The 6,017-nt window shown below is 37.6% G+C and overlaps 1 pseudogene; it reads left to right on the forward strand.

Moving 5' to 3' along the window:
- Positions 1-5,007: 5,007 nt before the first annotated feature.
- On the forward strand, positions 5,008-5,775 carry LOC103213519 (annotated as a pseudogene).
- Positions 5,776-6,017: the final 242 nt, after the last annotated feature.

The raw sequence follows: 6,017 nt of genomic DNA on the forward strand, positions 1-6,017 counted from the left end.
TCTGCATCCTTTCCTTCAAGGCGCAGGGGTCCAAGATTATCTTCTGTGTCTGTGTTAATTGGTTTCCCTTTTCTTTGTTGAAGAGGGTCTGTGCAATCCTTCTGCCTAGTCCACCATCTTGCCCCACCTCGCAATATCTTTTAAGATATGAATATAAGATTTTTTTCACAACAATGGGAAAAGTCTAAAAATGTGCAATTTCAGCTATATGTGATTATTTTTACCCCAGTCTTGTCTAAGTTTAGCTCTATAAGGTACTTTCCCATCCTCCTGATTACAGATACAATTGTGAGTGAATAAGGAGCAAATATAATTAATAATAATTTGATAAGTCCGGATAAAGCCTTTTTGGTATATTTCTCCAAAATTGAGAAAATATATGATTCTACTAGTTTAAATGTTATTGAAAGTTAAATGGTTGCTGATTCTTGCTTTTAATGAAATGAAATAACTTTTTTTGATTATAGATCACTATGAGATTTTTAGAATATTACTTGGAAGGTGATCAAATAATTGACTCATATTGCTGTAACAAAACTTCTTCCATTCCCAAATCTCATTATGTGAAAAAAGTTCTCAATACTTACATTTATAAAAATGTAAAATAAAAATATAATTTCATGTTTAACACAGATTCATTCTAGCAATACATAATATTCATCTATCTCATTAAAACGTGTATTTCCAGTAGAATTTTACTTTTATTTCTAATTGTTTATAAAAATAATATATTTACATTGTTTTGATCAATCATGTTAATTATAACTTTAATAGTAATATAATTCAGAAAAAAATTTTATCACTTACACCAAATTTCATTTTATAAACATATTTTTATAACAGAGAAGTAAGAGAAATGAAAATATAATACTTTTCAGGCATAAATATATTATATTAGAATGCAGTACTCCAGGGTCTGTGAAATAGATTTCAAAATGAAAATGAAACATAAACTGTCTATTTAAGAAGTACTTACTCATATTTTCAAAATGAATTGTTTAAAATGAATAGTTCTACATTACAGTAGAATTTAGATTCTATCCAATATATTTAAGAGCAGTATAATTGTTTTTTAAAATAAAATATTACAATATGTTGTGAATTATATTTTTGCCAATATCTAAAGTAGTATAAAATTATGGATGTTAACTTAAAAATGATCAAAGAAATACATACTTTTCCAAGTTCTTTTAGGGTGTGTATGCACAAAAACTTTGAAGAGCATTAGGCACCCTCCAATTTTAAGAGTCTCAGTTAAATCCAAAACTGTCTTGGAGAAGCATATATTAAACAGTCTTTTTCATTAGTACCCTGATGTGAATTCATCACTGAGGCTGGAAAGGAAGGTACTTTCTCATCCTCCTGGTTATAGATACAAAATTTATAAAACTATGACACAGTGGTTAAACACTGGGCTACTAACTAAAAGGTCGAGGGTTCAATTCCACCAGCTGTTCCATGGGAGAAAGATGTGGCAGTCTGCTTCCATAAAGCTTTACAGATGATAGGAAGCCTTATGGGGCAGTTCTACTCTGCCTATAGAGCACCTATGAGTCACAATGGCAAAGGGGATGACACACAGTTAAACACTTGGTTGCTAATGGAAAGGTTGGCTGTTTGAACCCATTTGGTGACTCCACAGGAGAAAGAGGTGGCAACATGCTTCTATAACAATTACTCTCTAGGAAACTCTATGGGCAGTTCTGTTCTGTCACATGGGGTCACTATGAGTCAGAATAAAGTCGATGGCAATGGATTTGGTTTAGGTTGGTTTATGTATTTATATATGCTATATATGTTGTTGTTGTTGTTGTTGTTTGCTGTCGAGTCAGCCCCGACTCATAAATTATATATTCATATATAAAATATTTAAGTACAAATTATAAATATGAAAGGCTTCTCTTTGAAGATGGTGGGCTCATCAGATGTATTTGTCTCCAGTTTCTTCATCTTTTACATTAGTGGTTGGTGCATAAAGTAAAATCATAGTCTTATAAACTGTCTTTCTTGTAGGCATATGGGTATTATCCTATCATTGGAAGCATTGTACTTCAGGATAGATCTTGAAATGTTCTTTTTAACAATGAATATTTCTCTGTTTCTCTTCAATTTGTCAGTCATGGCATAGTAGACCAAAGGATTGTCTCATTCAAAATGGCCAATAACAGTTCATTTCAACTAATTAATGCCTAGGGTATCTATCTTCAAGTGTTTCATTTCATTTATGACAACTTCCAATTTTCCTAGAATCATATTTTGTACATTCCATATTCTGATTATTAATGGATGCTTACAGCTATTTCTTCTCATTTTGAAGATTTTTACCAACTGCTTAAACAATTTCTCTCAGAAAGATCAGCACAAGGTCGGTCCCCATGAGGCGAAGGTTAAAGATGTCCCAAATGTCCAAACTACTGTACCACTCCATCATTTCAGACATTAACTCCTCCTCCTCCTCCCAGTAATTTCCCCCATCTTAGGGTTCTGTATTTCACTGTAACGCTTCACAGAACTCACAGACACCCAAGGGTTCGTCTCACGTAGTAGGGGTGGAGGCTGGCAGGCTGGAGAGTCCCAGGTCTGTGAGTAGGTCTGGCGGATCCTCCCAACTTTCGGGGTTTGATGAACCTCAATCAGCTGATCAGATGATGGCTGCTGTCCCAAATCCAGGGCGGAGAGAGGATGATCAAAGACACAAAACCTGAGCAAGAGGAGGGCAGATCTTCCCAGGAGATTCGTAGGTATACCCTCAGGGAAGCTAAGGGTGGTGATTTGAATTATACCCTCCAGCAAGGCAGGACTCAAGATACATTCCACCTGTGTTGCCCCAACAGAATTAACCTAAATCCCATCACAGAGTCGATTGCCAGTTATTATAGGGAATGACTACTACCAGCTGCCCAGCCAAGTTGATACCTGACGTTAACTACCACACCACTCCAAACAGGCATGGATAATGGGATTTACAGAACATCACAGAATGGAGGACAATGGCTAGAAGGGCCACATCAAGCAATTCACTACACCAACTTATTCAGACATTTACCTGTGTTTTATTGGCTATGCAAAAGCATTCAATTGTGTGGGTCATAACAAATTATGGATGACATTGCAAAGAATGGGAATTCCAGAACACTTGATTGTGCTCATGAGGAATGTGTACATAGACAGAGGCCATCGTCTGAACAGAACAAGGGGATACTGAATGGTTTAAAATCAGAAACGGTTTGTGTCAGGGTTGTATCTTTTCACCATACTTATTCAATCTGTATGCTGAGCATACAGCATCTGAGAAGCTGGGCTATATGAAGAACACAGCGTAGGGATTGGTGGAATCCTTATGAACATTAACAACCTGAGATATGCAGATGACACAAACCTGGCATAGTGTCTAAGGCATTTAACTGCTAATCAGAAGGCTGGCAGTTCAAACCGACCAGTCACTCCTCGGAAGGAAGATTGGGCAATCTACTTCTGTAGAGATACTGCTTTGGAAACCCAAGGAGGGGGTCACTGTGAGTCAAATCCAACTTGACGGCAGTGAGAGAGTTTTTGTGGGCTGAAAGTGAAGATGACTTGAACCACTTACTTATGAAGATCTAAGATTCAGTACGAGTTACACTTCAACATAAATAAAACAAAAATCCTCACAACTAGACCAAGAAGCAACATCACATAAATGGAGAAGAGATTGAAGCTGTCAGGGTTTCCTTTTACTTGGATCCACAATCAAAACACATGGAAGCAGCAGTCAAGGAAGTAGATATCATATCACACTGGACAAATCTGCAAAAGAACTCTTTAAAGTGTTAAAGATGTGACTTGGAAGACTAAATTGTACCTGACCCAAGCCATGGTATTTTCAATAGCCTCATATGCATGTGAAAGCTGGAAAATGAATAAGGAAGACCACAGAAGAATTGATGCCTTTGAATTGTGTTGTTGGTGAAGACTAGCAAAAATACCATAGACTGCCAGAAGAATGAACAAATTTGTCTGGGAAAAAGCACAATTGGAATGCTCCTTGGAAGCAAGAATGGCCAGACTTTCTCTCATCTACTTTGGTCATTTGTCAGAAGGGACCAGTCCTTGGAGAAAGAGATCAGGGTGGATAAAATAAAGGGTCAGCAGACAAAGGAGAAAACCCTCAATGAGACCTCAATGAGTGCACGGTGGCTGTGATAATGGGCTCAAGAATAGCAAACATTGTGAGGATGGTGCAGGACCCAGCATTGTTTCCTTCTGTTGTATTTAAGGTCGCTATGAGTTGGACCAGAGATTCTACACCACCTAATAACAACAACAACGTGTAGTGTGAAATTGATCAAACATGCAATCAAGATGCATTGCTAATTACTAGTGACTGGAATGTGAAAGTTGGAAACAAAAAAAGAAGAATCTGTAGTTGGAAAATATGGCATTGGTTGTAGAAACCATGCCAGAGAGAGCATGCTAGAATTTTGGAGACTGATGGACTTATTCATTGCAAATACCTTTTTTCAACAAAATAAATGGTTACTATACATGTAGACTTCACCAGATGCAGCAAACAGGAAGCTAATCAACTACATCTGTGGAAAGAGACAATGGAGAAGCTCAATATTATCAATCAGAATAAGGCCAGGGGCTAATTGCAGAACAGACCATCAGTTGCTCATATGCAAGTTCAAGTTAAAAGTTAAGAAACTTAAAACAAGTACATGACAGCCAAAGTGTACCTTGAGTATATCCCACTTGAATTTAGAGACTACCTCAGGAATAGATTTGACACATTGAACACTAATGACCAAAGACCAGATGAATTTGGGGATGACATCAAGGGTATAATATATGAAAAAAGCAAAAGGTCATTAAAAAGACAAAAAGAAGAAGAAAGGCCAAAATGGGTATCTGAAGAGACTCTTGCTTTTGAATGTAGAATAGCTAAGACAAAAGGAAGAAATTATGAAGTAAATGAGCTAAAGAGGAGTGTCCCACGCAAGCTCAAATGTGTTCACTGTTGTTGTCATGGTTCGTCTGCTAAACTGCCTTGTCACTGTGTCCCAGAAGATGGGCATCAGAAAGAATGGAGATCTACCTCTGGCCCCCGCTCTGGAATGAATTCAAGTATTTTCAAAGAATGACTGCAACCATAACTTCTTCATTAGAAATTGAAAAGAATTTGGTGATTATGGGTAGGATGACCTAGTTTTCCCTTCCTGAGAAGAATAGATGTTTGAAAGATAGAATTAATTTAGTTCTCAGTAGAGAACTCAAAGGAGCTCTGGGGACGTAGTGCCTAAGGCATTTGACTACTAACCTGAAGGCTAGTGGTTCAAGCCCACCAGCCACTCCTCAGAAAGAAGATTGGGCAATCTACTTCGGTAGTGATACCGCCTCTGAAACCCAAGGAGGGGTTGCTATGAGTCACATCTGACTCAACAGCAGTGAGTTTGGGTTTTTTGGTGAGAGAACTCAAGAACCCCCACAGGGAGCTCATTTTCTTGCTAAAGGTCTGGATGATGCCTTAAAACTTATTGAGCAACCAGAAATAGGAAATAAAGTAGAAATGTTTAGATAATTGGAGGCAGTTCTGTTTACAAGGAAGCCATGGACCAGCCAGGCCATCTTAGACTGTTGGTGACAGTCATGCAGGAATTCTAAAGGGACATGTTTTTTCCTGAAATTGATTTAGAGAAATATAAACTTCTTCCAGAATACCCAGGGGTTCTTTCTGATGTCCAGAAAGAGAAAGGCATTAAGTGCAAATTTTAAGTGTATGAAAAGAATGAGTAACATAAAGGCATTTTCCAATTTATTTCAAGTTATTCTCTGGAGAATTCTTTGGAGAAGAATCATGTATTTTAACATTAGAAAAAAAGAGTTTGTAGACCTTGTTGTTGTTGGTGTTATGTGCTGTTGAGTCAGACCTGACTCACAGCCACCCCTCCTTGGGTTTCCAAGGCAGTATCACTATGGAAGTAGGATTGCCCAACCTTCCTTCTGAGGAGTGGCTGGTGGATTTGAACCGCCAGCCT

This window comes from Orycteropus afer, unplaced genomic scaffold (genome assembly GCF_000298275.1).
Source record: "Orycteropus afer afer isolate SDZICR_OR568_19922 unplaced genomic scaffold, OryAfe1.0 scaffold04782, whole genome shotgun sequence".
Taxonomy (NCBI): domain Eukaryota; kingdom Metazoa; phylum Chordata; class Mammalia; order Tubulidentata; family Orycteropodidae; genus Orycteropus; species Orycteropus afer.